This window comes from Cricetulus griseus, chromosome 3, assembly GCF_003668045.3.
Source record: "Cricetulus griseus strain 17A/GY chromosome 3, alternate assembly CriGri-PICRH-1.0, whole genome shotgun sequence".
NCBI lineage: Eukaryota > Metazoa > Chordata > Mammalia > Rodentia > Cricetidae > Cricetulus > Cricetulus griseus.
The window spans coordinates 139,904,028-139,919,433 of NC_048596.1; the positions used below are offsets into that span (position 1 = coordinate 139,904,028).

The 15,406-nt window shown below is 41.3% G+C and overlaps 1 pseudogene; it reads right to left on the minus strand.

Annotated features, from left to right (window-relative positions):
• Nucleotides 1-3,147: 3,147 nt before the first annotated feature.
• LOC100769800 lies at nucleotides 3,148-5,347 on the minus strand (annotated as a pseudogene).
• Nucleotides 5,348-15,406: the final 10,059 nt, after the last annotated feature.

Genomic DNA, 15,406 nt, shown 5'->3' on the forward strand with positions numbered 1-15,406 from the left:
CAGTATAGGCAGGGCTACCAGAGAAGTATTCTGGGGAGAGGAATGAAGAGAGAAGCCACCTGGTGGGGGCAAGCCATGTAGCTTTATTGAACTTTGTTGCAATTGTGCCTCATTTTTTCTTGGGACCTCAGGAAGAGGGGTAAATATTGTTTACATTTTCCTTCGGGAAGGAATTTTAGCAACACAGGTCCATTATTGCAGCAGTATTGTATATGGCCCTGAATCGACCAAGACCTACAGGGCGAGGGAAAGTACACACATGTACCTTGACTCTGGGTGGCTTTTCAAAACACTGGCTGGTGCTTAATGTGGTGGTGAAGACACTGTCAGTGCAAACCGAGTGACATCCTAAGCATTCAGATAGTGTGTTTACTACTTTTACTCTCAGGACATGAATTTTCAGTAGCTCCCATTTAGATACTGGATTTGAGGCAATAGGCTCCCTCCTGTATCAAATGCATAAGGAAATACACTGCAGGAAGTCCTGTGTATGCATACTGCCTTAGGATACTGCCATCTGTGCACCCATAATCTCCAGCCTTCTAATTACATAGGAGCAAATAAATAATTAGAACATCAATCACATTTTACTCGTGAGCAGCATCTAATTCATTCCAGGTTTGTATTTTCCCAAGGTCTGTAACTCCTCTACACGTTTGGAAAAGCAGCTACAGGTTTCTTTGACAAATGAAGCTAATAGCGCGCCTCACCTGTGAATGCTCTAAGACTATCAGAGAACAAAGAAAAATGCATAGGAAGGCCTCAGCACAGTGGCTGCTTTGCAGAAGAGAATCAGATGATTATTTTCCAAATTACTACTTGACCTTTTTTTGCAACTGATTCAAGAACTACATTTGAGGCTGAGAGGTGCTTCTTTGCTACACAGGAAGCAATCACATTGGAAGCAGTGACTTAAGCCCAGACCTGGTCTCATATTTGGCCTATAATATAATGAAGAAACAGAAGGCAATCCCAAAGCTTCCAGAAGGCAACCTCCATTTGCACTCTTCTTACAAAAATAGGAATCACCAGTGAAAATGAGTGTGTCCAGCATCACACAGCTACACACTAGCTTCTTGCCTTCTGAAGCTGGGACACAGATTAGCTGGTGCTAATCTCCCCTGTGGAGAAAAGGGATGCTACATAATCTAGGACATAAATTTTTCTTTAGTATGGTGCGAGTCTGCAAATGGACATTTTGTCCAGCTCTGCCTGAGAACATCAGTGGTCAAAGCTCTAGGAAGGCGTCCGGTTTGTTCTTTTCATGTTATATAACAGGAACAGACTCAAACACCCAAACAAAGGGATCATTGACTGTAACTGGTGACTACCAACTGCAACAAGCCACTCTCTAGCTGTTTACACTTGTTCCTCATCTGAGCTTCAAGCAATAAGTTTCCTCATTGTTCCAGTCATCCCTCTATACAGAAGGGGCTTCCAAAGGGGTCTCCCTTTCAACAGTTCCCCACCACCTCAGAAACTCAGTGCCCTCACACAGGAGGCTCCCACAAGCCAAATCCTCACCATCAGCTTGTATTTAGGGACCACCAGAGGGCTGGGTAGAGAAGGCAACTGGTAAAGGGTGAGTGGGAACCACAGTCCAATGTCATGGACCTTTACCAGATATTTTCTTAAAGTTCTTGTAGTGTGCTTCTGGGGAGACTCCATGCAAGACAGTGAAGCATGAGTGTCTGGTGCAGCTCTTTGTCTGAAACAAGGGTGTAGTGAGATTTCCATGCAGCAGACCCTCAGATCTAACAAACCAGGCAAAGAAACCCTCCTGGGTCATCCAGGCCAGATCAGAAGTCCTCTTTCAATCCCAGGCAATGATTAAGTATGTCACAAGTGTGGCTAAGGGGGCTTAATTACAGCTGTTAGTCAAGGTTTCTGTAGCAGGAGCCACAAAGTTTCCCTTCTCTGGTGCTCTCTTCTTCCAACATCCCTCATTATTCTCATGGGCAGCTAGAATGTTCCCATACATACCTTAGTTTGGGAACCTCAGAGATTTCTGCTGGCTTCCATGACAACTGCAGTCTTGTAAGTAGAGCAGTAATCAAGAATGTTGCTTTGCTCTTATAGTCATGTTTCCCTAAGATTCATACCAAAATCTTGACCTCTTTGGGTGACAGTGATGAGGGTGGGGTTGCAAGGTGACTAGGCATCAAGAGACTTGTCTCATTTCTTTACCAAGTGAAAATAGCACTATGTTAAGCAAACTGTGACTCTTATCAAGCCCTGAATGTTGAACTGGATGTGAAAGTCTGTGGTAAAACATTTCCCAACACATGCAGAGCCCTGGGTAAAACTTCCTCCCAACACCAATGCAATGAACAGGTTCTGAATATGATAGGTACTTCTTAGATTTCCCAATGTCCTGTGCTGTAAGGAATACATTTCTGTATTTTACCAGTTACTTTTTTACGTTCTTCTGCTGTAGCATTACAAACAGTCTACAGTAAAAGTCAAGATGACAAGGTTACCACTTCCCAAGGTATCATTAGTGCAAGAGTAACCTTTCCATACCATCTTTGAGGAAGAATGCCAGCCAATGCTTCATGCTGACATCATCACCTGGCTTCTGCTTACTTCCTTCTCTGATGTAGCTGCTTGAGTGACTGATAAAAGGGCTGGTTATATTGGGTACACCATGACGTGGCTGTTACCTAACAATCTATCATTCCTCCACACAAAAGCCAGGTTCTCCTGGACCCAGGGAGGACACTGATGTGGTTCAGGAGCCAGGCCCTCTTTACAGGTTCCAGCATGCAGCAGTCAATGAGGCAGAAGCTAGATTGAACTAAAAATCACCCTGTCTGTCTCACCCAAGAATCTCTGTAGTTAATAGGCTCTGCTTTCACGGCCTAAGACAAAGCCAACTGATCTTTGTTTCTCCCCAAACTAGAAGACATTTTTATGAATTTTTATATGTGTGTGTGTTTTGTTTTGTTAATTTTTTTCAGCAACTGGTATTTATTATCAAAGTCATATTCGATGTCAACAAGATGCCACAACTACAAAAAAAATTGCGCACATTGCAATCTCAATGCAAACAATCAAATGGAACCCACTCATTAAAAAGTTAATTCAAATTACCCCAAAAAGCAACTTAATTTTTTAAACATCTTTATACATCCAGCTAACAAATGGTTAACAAGAAAAAATACAAATTCAGAGGTCTGGTATTGATGTTTAAAAAAGGCAACTGCTTAAGCATTTCTATCGATTCGAACATCAATCTCTAGGCCACTCAGCTAGCTTCATGCCATTCTTCATCCGGCAGGCTCTCTCAGTAACCTCTGGAAACTCAAATTTAACCACACCGCACCCCTTGGACTTTCCGTTCTCCATCTTGATGTTGGCGTATAGCACGTGGCCACATTCGTTGAATTTGTCCTAAAGCATCTTCCTTGTAAAATCAAATGGGAGATTTCTCACAAATATCTGGCAGGCCTTCCTGGCTACTCCAGGTGCATGGCCTCCAGCTCCGCCAAAGGAACCTGTGAAGCTTCCTCCAAAGTTGCCCGGTCCATTTCAATAGCTCTGTCAAAGCTAGCACCTCCAGCACTACCCATGGCCAGGCCCATTTGCTCAATGCCAGCACCCAGTGCTGGGCCCATGGCCGGGCCCATATGCTCCAGACTGTTGGCGCCCATGCGCTCCAGGCCCATGCGCTCCAGACTGTTGGCTCCCAGGCGCTCCAGGCCCATGCGCTCTAGGCCAGTAGGCACCATGCGATTCATGCTCAGGCCCATACACTCAATGGCAGGGCCCATGCGCTCTACACCAGAGCCCGTGCGCTCAATGGTTTGGCCCACTCAGTCAATGGGCATGGCCATGCGCTCCAGGCCGAAACCCGTGCCGGCACCCATGCGCTCCATGCCAGTGCCAATGCGCTCCATGGTCTGGCCCATGCCCTCAATACTGGAGGCCATGTGGTCAAGACCTAGTGGGTCCATGTGCTCGATGCCAGAGCCCATGCACTCAACTGAGCCCATACAGTCCATGACCAGGCCCATATGTTCAATCTCAGAGCCCTCTCAATCCATACCATGGCCTAGGCCTGCGCCCATGGGTTCCATGACAGCACAGCCAATGCGGTCAATGCCAGGGCCCATCCTCTTGATCCCTGGGACACTGCCTCCAGCTCCACCTCCTCCCTGCTTTGCAATGATCTCTCCTCTCTTCAGTGCATTACTTAGGATTTCATTTATTCTGGCCATGTTCATCCCAGATCCAAATCGCTCCATGTTTTCCATACCACCACCAAAGGGTCCTTCCATGCCTCCAATTTTATTTATTCCAAATCCTATGCCTTCCATTCCCATTCCTGCAGGCCCTAGGTTTCCCATTCCAATGCCTTTGTTCAGGTTGTTGGCATCAGTAGGCTGTCCTCCAGGTTCTAACCCCATGCCAATACCACTAAGTCCATGGGGAAGTTGCTGTGGTCATTCAGGATGGAAAAATCCCTTTGGTAAGGCCCTCTCACCCATTTTTGACGTGCATTGGTCTATCAAACAGCAGCTGGCCATTAAACATAGATATAGCTTGGACAGCTTCAATGGACTGTTCAAAAGTCACAGTGACTATTCCACGACTTTTCCCATCTTTATCTTCCGGAATGTCTGCTCGGACCACCACACCAGCCATACTAAATACTTCCTTCAGTTTCTTCCAGCCAACTTTATAATCCAGATTTGTTACAAATACTGTGCTTCCAAGTCTTCCAGCCTATAATGCATGGAAAATCTCATTTGGGAGGTTAGGATTATTTAGGATACTGGGTGGGATATTAATCATTCCTGGGCCACCTGGTCCCATACCCATCCCTCCAATCGCAGCCATCACCTTTTGCCTTGCTGTCCTTGCATGTTCACCATCAGGATCTCCTTTGACTTTCAGTGGTCTTCCACTCAGACTATGCTTGTTTAAAACTTCAGCAGCTTTTTTCATGCTCTCTTCCATCTTGAATTCAACAACAGCACATCCCCTTGACTTTCCTTCAGCGTCCATTAAGAGCTCCACGTATGTTACCTCATCAACTTTTTCTTTAACCAGGTCTTTAAGTGACTGCCATTTCACATCAAAACATATGTTGGTAATGAAGGCTCTGTATCTTTTGGTTGGATTGGTATATGGCTCAAAGCGATTGCCTCCTCTTTTCATGTTTTTCTCCTTCCTCTTCTCATTCTGAATAGGTCATTCTCCTTCACCCTTCGGGCCTGGAGCTCCGTTGCCGCTCGGCACGCAGGGCACGCCGCTCTCTTCCTTCATTTTGGGCTCTGTCGCTGCCACTTTGGCCGCTGCTTCGACCCCTGCCACCATTTTCTCCGCGTCTGGGCTTTGTGTGAGGGAGCGAAGTGTCTATTTTGTTAATTTTTAAATTCAATTTACATACCAACCACAGTTCTCCTTCTGCTAGCCCCTCTCCCCTCCCCCACCTCCCATCTACTCCTCAGAGAGGGTAAGGCCTCCCATAGGGAGTCAATAAAGCTTGGCATATCAAGTTGAGGCAGGACCAAGCTCCTCCCACCAGTATCAAGGCTGAGCATGGTATCCCACCATGGGGAATGGGTTCCAAAAATCCAGCTCATTCATCAGGGATAGATCAAGGTCCCACTGCCAGGGACCCCACAAAAAGACCAAGCCACAACTGTTACCTATATTAAGAGGGCCTCCTTCAGTCTCATGCAGGCTCCCCAGCTGTCAGTCCAGAGCCCATGCACTCCCACTAGTTAGGGTCAGATGTCTCTGGGGGTTTCGACATCATAATCTTGACTCCCCCCAACCCCACCCCCCACTCCCTACCCCTGCTTGCTCATATAATCCTTCCTCCCACTCTTCTACTAAGACTTTAGGAACTGGGCCCAGTGCTTAATTTATCTTTAGCAAAACTGAATTTCCAGTGTGGCAGGATTTTGTTTTCTTTCCTTGATTGTTCTTCTATTTTTAAATATTTTTTTAAGTTTTTCTTTTATTTTGAGATTATATTATAATATAATTGTGTCATTTCTCCTTTCTACTCATACCAACTAATTCAGAAACTTGGGCAGCTGGAAAACAAGACTGCAATTTTGCAGCCAAATTATGTCATTGTTTGGAAAATTACGCACCCAATTCTTAGTTTTAGTGGCATCCTAAACTTCCATATGTCAAAGTCAGCACAGAGCTGTTCATGACTTCATGGTTAAAGAAAATCATCTCTGGGGGCCATCATATATGATACAATGTGGAGTTCACATTTTCCTCTGTAATCACATCATAACATTTTACATGCTTCAATTCTAAATTGCAAAGGCTGTTTCTTATTTGTGCCCAGTAGCACATCCAGCCTCTATGGGCACTTGCTTTCTATGACCTTCTTTACAAAGTCTTCCTGATGCCTTCTGATCAGGAATACTCTTCTTTTGACTCTTCACACTTCTCCTGGACTGGAGTAAACAAAGCTCTTGTTCGTTCCAGTAAACTACTTAACTGAGAAGAGTTGTTGAAATGTCAATAAATATTCAAAAGGAAACTTTCTGGAGATCATTTGAAATTCAAATGATCTGGCTATGATAAATGAGAGCTGAGGGTAGGAGATTATTAGTCAACCACCTGAATTCACTTATGAGTGCCACTGCTCCACTGAGAGAGAAGGGTGGGTCACACTAAAGTCCTTGGGAGGCTCGCCTGGACAAGTGAGCAGAGAGGGAGGAAACCAGGCTGCTGCACTCCTAGCCTGCTCAGTTGCAAGGTTTCTGGGAGACAATTGGAGAAGTGCTCTGAGGATTAGAAGAAAAAAATGATGAGAGCAAAATCCCCTGTAATGACTGGTGCCAGTACCACCTAAAGTTTCCTCCTATCTGTGTTGTTTATGTCAATTGCCATTCTCAAACAAAATGTAAACTAAATGGCCATTTGAAAACCAATGGGAACAGTAGAGATCACATTCCAATTTTTCCACTGTCCCATATTTTATTCTTTATCAGTGGTATTCTTTTTATACCTTTTTACTTTGCAGTGCTGGGAATTGAACCTAGGGCTAAGCTGACTCTCTACCAATGAATGACACCATCACCTGCCTGTCCATGTAATGTGACTGACAGTCAATTGTGCCCACAGTTTGGATTCATCATCCAAAGAGGGGGAAGTTGGTCTGTCCTCTTCTTGCTGTTGCTTAAATTAACACATACGGGTGGCACCTCATAGCCTTTTGTAAGCTGAGGTAATCTAGGAATTATAAAGGAAAAGGAGCTTGGGTCCCTCAAACTGTAGACTATTGCAGACTATTCTAGATTGTTTGCAGAAATTTTCAACATTATGTTACTAAATCACTGTAATTTTCTTTTAATTTTGAAGTAGAAACACTTCATTTTTAACAGTTTCATTGATATATAAGTAGATAGAATAAAAATCCACCCATTTAAAATATACAATTTCACCTTTAAAAATGTATACGTAGTAATGGGCAACTATAGTCACAGTCAAACCTGGAGAACTCTGAGCAGATGGTTTCCTCTTTAGGTTGCCTTATTCTGGGTAAGAAAACATTGGACCTATTTTTCCAACCATAATGTTCTCAAGGTTTATTTGTGTTTAAAAAAAGACATGTCAATACTTCATTTTTTTTCAGAGCCAAATGCAATCCCTTTATTGTACATGCACTACAATGATGGTGTTTTGGGATGGATTTACACCTTTGGGCTGTATAAGCAATGCTGCTGTAAACACCTCTGAATAATTGTTAAGTGGGCATGTGTTTTCATGTCTGTTGGGCATACCCATGAGAAGAGATGCAGTACCAAGTTTTAATTCCTTCTTTACTCACTTGAAAAACTGCCTGTTTGTTAATGAATCATTATATACTGCCACTTCAAGTGTTTAATGGTTATTTGTATTTCTTCCTTGGAAAGGTTTTTTTTTTTTCAAATTCTTTGCCTTTTAAAATTAAGCCCAATGTTACTGTTTTATTCTTAATATCGAGTTGTAAGAGTTCCCTACACTCTCCAAACCAGTTGTTCTTAACCTGTGAGTTACAACCTCTTTGGATTGAACAACTCTTTCACAGGGGTCACTTAATTCCCTCAGAAAACAAAGATGCTTCATTATAATTCATAATAGTAGCAAAATTACAGTTATGAAGTAGTAGTGAAAGTAATCTTTGGATGGGGGTTACCACAATGTTAACAATCATATTTAATGAGTTGCAGCATTAGGGAGATTGAGAACCACTGCTCTAGACAGGGACCTTTTCTTTATACGTGGTTCACATGAGTTGGGATTCTGATACAGAGTAGAGCAGTTTGTGCAGTACTGCTGCTTTAGGTCGCAATGTCAAATTTCTCAAGCTAATGCATAGGTTTCTTTCTGCTATTCCAATATGGCATCCTTTTTACAGCTTTCAGAGTATAGCTTCTTAACTTCCTCATTAAATTTATTCCTCGGTATTTTATTCCTTCTGATGCTATAGTGAATTAAATTAATTCCTTAATTTCTTTTTATGAGTTGTTCATTATATATGTAGAAAAGCAGTTTTCCTGCCTTCTTTATTAGTTCCCTATCTCTTTAGTGAATTCCTTAAATTTGGCACATACAACCAAGTCATCAACAAATAAGAATATTTAAATTATTTTCTACTGTGGGTATTTTTTTAATATTACTCTTTCTTCTTGTTTGACAGTCTCAGATAAAACCTTCATGACAGTGTTGAGTAGAAGTTGAAAGAAAGCATAGACACCCCCCTCCTCAGAACGTGGGTGTCAGTGAGGAGGCCTGGGCAGTCTATGGGGCCTCTGGTATGGAACAGTATTTATCCCTAGTGTATGAATGGACTTTGAGAGCCCATTTCCCATAGAGGCATACTCCCTCAGGGATACAGGGCTGTGGCTGACTGTCCAGGGGAGTGCCTCTTCTTTCACTGTGGAATGCAATGTTCTCTGTGAGTGTTTCAGGATTCTCCTCATAATCCTCCTATTTCTAGTGTGCTGACTTGCGGTGTTCCTGTCTTTTGCCATGGGTATGTATTTTGTTAAATGCTTTCCTTAATTTATTGAATGTGCTATTTTCATTTTATTGATAGTGTTTATATTTATTTATGCATATATCACTTCCTTTGATCTCTCCCCTCCAACTCCTTCCAGATATTCTCCAACTCCTCCACCTCCTTCTGTGTCCAACTTCATAATCTCTCTCTCTCTCACTCTCTCGCTCTCTCTCTCTCTCAACAAAATGTATAAAACTGAATTCAAAACAAACAAACAACAGCAGCAATAAGATAAAATGTATCAAAAAACAAACAAGCAAAAAACCAAAAACACAAAACAAGTTGGTCAACTTCTCCTGAACTTGGACCTTCCCTGAACTATGGCTGAGAATCTAGAGATATTCTATTAGAGAAAACTGATTTCCCCTTTCCCAGCAGATATTAACTGCAACCAGCTTTTGGGTTACAGCTGGGACTTTGTGTTTACTTCCCCTTCACAAGGCTAGGATTTTGTCTGGGTTGAATATGTGTGGTTCCTGTGCCTACTGTCACAGCCTCTGTGAGCTCCTGTGTGAATCAGCCCTTTTGTGTTTAGATCAGTGTATCACTCAACCCTTATCAGAAAACCTTCTTAAGACAGAGCCCCACAACTGGACAATGCACAGAGAGTGAGAGACTTAAGAGCACTCAGCCCTTAAGTAGTTTTTTTAATCAATGCCCTCACATCAAGGCTCAGTGGTCATCAAGGCTCAGTGGTCTATGCACAAGAGGGGGCTGAAGATTGTAAAAGCTAGAGGGGGTGGATGACTCCAAGTAAACTGTGTCTTGCAGACATACCAGGGTTCATATACACATATTTATTATTCTTCAATGTCAAGTCATCCTTGGATTTCTGAGATAAATCAAATAAGGCTATTCCACATAATTGTTCTGATGTGTTGCTAGTTTAGATAGCTACAGTTTTGTAGAGGATTTTGTCTAAATAAGGGGCTGGGTGTGGATATCTGTAGGAAGAGGAAATAGAATTGATAGTTATGGATGGACAAGGAGGGAGAATAAAACTGGAGGATATAAAGGGATAGGGATAGAAAAGGGGGGAGGAAAGGAATACAGAGAGGGACAGATAAAACTAAGGGCCACTTGAGGGATAATATAAAAACTTAGTACACTAAAACTTCCTAAAATATATGCATATGTGAAGGTGATCTAATGGGGGAGACAGCCTCGAATAAACATTTTGTTATCACCAAATGAAGCTTTCCCTAATAGGAATAGGTTACATCTAATTCAGTTGAGTGTTGGCCAAAATATTCCCATGGGAATCCCCAAACAAACCAGGCTAATGCTGAGCAGGTTTGTTCTCCATAAACTGATAATAGGGCAATATTGCTGAAGGTAACATGTGTACAACACATTGAGCCTGGAGAAGTCAAACTGATACCTATCTAGATCTCTCAGCCCTACAGATTAGTACACATGGTACTGGATAGTACTCTGCTCTTTACCAAAGAAGAAAGATAAACAACAACCCAGCTACAAACCCTTCAGTCTACAATGGTGACATGCCTACTCTTGCCTACTGATGCAATAGTGGCACAATGCTTTTGTGTGTAACAAACTAGTATCTAATTTGATGTAAAGCTTACTCCAGCAGATACAATCCACATCCAACATTGCCTGGGTGGCCATGAATCTGAGATTAGATATACCAGGGACCTAAGGAAAAACCAAATACTACTGTTCTTCTACAGGAACATGGCAGTAAAATGACCCCTAATGATGTTCTACAATGTTCATAAACCACTGCCTTGCTCAGCCATCACCAGAGAAGCTTCCTCTTGTAGCCAATGGGAACAAATACAGAGACTCACAGTCAGAAAACATGCAGAGTGAGAGACCTTGGAACACTCAGTCCTAAATGGGGTGTCTCCATCAAATCCTTTTCCTCAGGCCTCAGACAACTCAACAGAAGGGGAAGGGGAATGATTGTAAGAGCCAGAACTGATGGAGGGAGACCAAGGAAACAAGGCCTTCTAGACACAACAGTATGTATAAACACAAACTCACAGAGACAGTGGCAGAGCCTTCATGGGTCTGCACTGGATGGAGACCCAGAGCTGAAAGGAGAAGTGGACACACACCCATCCTTAACTCAGAGGCTGTTGCCAATTGGTAACAACTTGTAAAAGAAAACTTAGTTTTCTCCAAAGGAGTCTCACTGGTGAAACAAGTCACTTTTTAAAGGTAGGCCATATAACCAGCAGTAATTGACCAACTCAAACTGAACTTAATGGTGTCTTTGGAGGTCCTTTATCTCCTAATGTTGAGGAAGGGCTCTTTTTTTTGTCTTTCTTTCTTTCTTTCTTTCTTTCTTTCTTTCTTTCTTTCTTTCTTTCTTTCTTTTCGAGACAGGGTTTCTCTGTGTAGCCTTGGAACCTATCCTGGCATTCCCTCTGGAGACCAGTCTGGCCTCGAACTCACAGAGATCTGCGTGCCTCTGCCTCCCTAGTGCTGGGATTAAAGGCGTGCACCACCAACGCCCGGCTTTTTTTTTTTTTTTTTCTTTGTAACCTTACACGTTGTTTGTATAAATATTATGGCTTCTGATATTGTTTTTGTGGGATTCTTGAATGTGCTAACATGTGTGTCTCTGCATTTAGATGTTATTCTTGTGGCTTTTCTTTAACTTATTTTCTTCTGTTTGTTTGCTTTATCCTATTCTGATTTGTTTTTGTTTAACCTTATTTTATTTTATTATTCTTCTTTAGATACCTGTTTGTCTTCTAAGGAGAGGCAGAAAGGGTGTGGCTCTAGGTGGGAGGGGAGGTAGGAAGGAGTTGGGAGGAGTAGAAAGAGGAAAACAGTAATCAAAATATATTGTATAAAAAAGTCTATTTTCAATAAAAGGAAAAAATATGGTGGTTTAGTTTGACTTGTTTGCTTGGTATTTTTGTAATTTATTTGGTTTTCATATTAGTGTTATCAGAATCATAAAATTATTTGAAAAACATTATTTTCTCCTCTGGACACTTCCATGAAGTGAATCCACTTCTCTTTAAGTGTTAGTAAATGACTTTGTGTGTGTGTGTGTGTGTGTGTGTGTGTGTGTGTGTGTGTGTGTGTGTTTATCTTCCTTATTACTTATTTAGTCTCTTCAATTGTTACAAAAAACCCACCTAGTTGTTTTTTTAAAAATCAACAAAATTTAGACAAAGTCATTAAGATAAAAGAGACACTAACCTACTGAATTTAGAGATGCAGTAGGAGACTCTGTAAATATTAAGAAAGGATTGTTGGGCCAATCAGGGCCCAGCACAGTGATATACCTTTTTTAATTTCAGCATTCAGGAAGAAGAGGCAGGTCAACCTTTTGAGTTCTATATCAACCATGTCTATGTAGTGGGACCTGGTCTCAGAAAACAAGAAGTTTATGCACAGGGTTTCTCTGTGCAGTCCAGGCTGGCCTCTGATTAAAGGCATGCACTACCATCATCTACCCTCCTAATGAGAAAATTAAATGGATGGGGCTTAGACACAGAATGTAGGCCAGGAAGGGACAAGGTTTATAAGTTTCCCTTTAGTTAATGTTCAATTATTATTTAAGAAAATGCTATTATTTTATTATGATGATAATTTATATGAGAAGCTTCTGAAAGACCTAAGATAATAAGTCCCATAAAATACATTCTTCCTCTTCAGTGGGCTCATTTTTGTTTTTCATGAGAGAGGGATCACCAAGTTAGGGAGTTCAACAGTGATTTCCAGTCACTTAGATAAATTAACTTTGATTTGAAGCTATATTACTAGATAATTGCCCACAGCTTATTTAGATTATAAGATATGATTTTATTTTAAGTCTCATTACAAAGTTACACTCTGAAAGAAACTTTTGTTCCTTTAAAGATGACTTATGAATCTCTAAGTAACTGGCAGACCAGATATTTAGGTTGCAGATCATAGCTAACTCAGTGTAGTACAGCCAGCGATTTTACTGTATTTGGTCTATAACATTGAAGATAAGAATATTTTGAGAGAAAAACACTGGGGGCCCAAGACTAGAGTGTCACCTTACATATAAAGCCACTGTTTCTGGTTGCAGGTCCACCTAAGAAGTTATCTGTAAAAGCCTAAAAATAATGTTGGATTTTATCAGTCGTGTAATCTCTGTCACACCATCAACTTTGCCATGATACCGTGAAAGCAGCTGTAGAAATTATGTAGCTGGGTATGGCTCCATTCTAATCAACTTGAATGTCAAAGGATGGAACTAGTAATTTAACTCACTGGTTGTAGTTTGGCAAAACCCAAACAAATATATAAGACTATCTTAGCTAGGATTTCTATTGCTGTGAAAACCTTGGCCAAAAACAACACATGAAGGATGGAAGGGGTTTTTTGAGCTTACAGTTGTAGTCTAGCATGAAATGAAATCAGGGTAGAAACTCAAGCAGGGCAGAAACCTGGAGCAGGAGCTGATGCAGAGGCCATGGAGGAGTGCTGCTTACTGACTTGCTCAGTGTGGCTTGATCAGCTTGCTTTCTTATAGCACCCAGGACTGACAAGCCCATGGGTAGTATGCACTAAAGGGAGCTGGATTTCCCACATCAATTATCAGTCATCAATAGAGAAATTCCACACAGCTTTGCCCATAGGCCAATTTGATAATTGCAATATCCCAATTGATGCTCTCTCTTCAAAAATGACTCTGGCCTCAGTCAAGCTGACATAAACCAGCCAGCATAAAAACTAGTTCAGAATAAGCACTGTGCCTCATAGCATGGCTTTCCAGTTTGCCCCAAAGCATATCCATAATGCTCCTAAACACACATAAATATTTTAGTATTTGACTCTCCCCAGATAAGTAAGACTATTAGAAAGACTATATACATTGACATGAAGTTAAATTACTGACTTCAACCAGACAATTAAAAAAGAGAAGTAAATGGCACTCCATTGACAAATAATGTGAATCAGAGAAAACTTACTCACAACATGTAAACAGAGATTATAGTTAAGAAGAAAACTGTTATGTGAAGAAAGGATACTAGTAGATGAGAAAGACACAGGTAAGAAGCTGAGAAGTTACTGGAAATCTGTACTAAAAGTTCTTACTCCTGGTGAATTGTCAAATTACCAGCATTCTACCACCCTTTCTTCGCCCTACATACTATGCATTTTATCAACAGGATAAAACTAAGCAACAGATGAATGAGTATTAACAGCAAAAAATGTTTACTGGCCTTTTCAATAGAGAAAGGGCCTTCTTGAGAGGGCTCAAATAGCCCCCAATGAAAGTTTTATTATGGCATCGTGGTTCCCATATCTAAGTTAGCATTCTCTTTGCTTACCATAAAATTAAACATTTCTACTAAAATCCCAGAAACATATCCAGATATAAACCAAACAATAGTGATAGTTTAAGTGTGATTGTAGCTAGCTTAGCCATTAATAACACTTGCTGCTATTCCAGAGGATCCAAGTTCAGTTCTGCGTGCCCAAAATGGATGACTCATAACTGCTTGTAACTCCAGCTCCAGGGCACCTGATGCCATTTTCTGTATTTTGTGGGCACCTGCATACCTGTAACTCCTCTCTCTCTTTCTCTCTCTCTCTCTCTCTCTCTCTCTCTCTCTCTCTCTCTCTCTTTCTCTCTCTTTCTCTCTCTCTCTCATACACACACACACACACACACACACACACACAGGAATATAGACACACAGACACACACACAGATGCACAAGATAGATACAAGCAGACACAAAAACTTCACTACAATAGACCACATGTTGGGACACAAAGTATCTCTCTCTTTTTAAATTAATTAATTAATTAATTAATTAATTAATTATTTTTATACCCTGTTATGGTTTCCCCTCTCTCTTTTCCTCCAAGTCCCCAACTTTGTTCTCACTCCCACTCCACTCTTCCTCCATTTCTGTTCAGGGAAAGGCAGCTCTCCCTTTAGTATCAACAATACATGGCATATCAAGTTGGAGTAAGACTAAGCACCACCCCTGATATTCAGGATGGACAAAATGACCCAGTATAAGTAGGTTCCCAAAAGCCAGTAAAAGCATCAGAGACTGCCCCTGTTCCCATTGTTAGGAGTGGTCCCACAAGAGTACCAAGCTACACAACTGTGACATACTGCTCTTGAAGTGTCCTAAATATATGCATTGTTTATGATTTACTAAAAATTATACATATATATAATTTATATTTATATATAATATAATATGTATTTATATTATATGGGATTCTTATGTAGAGACAGGAAGATAGGTGAGAATGGGAGAAAAGGAGAATTCTGGCAAAGGTAGGCAGAGAGAGCCCACCAAAAAGAAGATGCCATGTAGCTGAGGAAGGAGTAACAGGTCTGGACCCTTCTCCTGTAAGATGAAACCACATGGAAATACTTAGATTAGTTGAAATGGGTTAGTAATT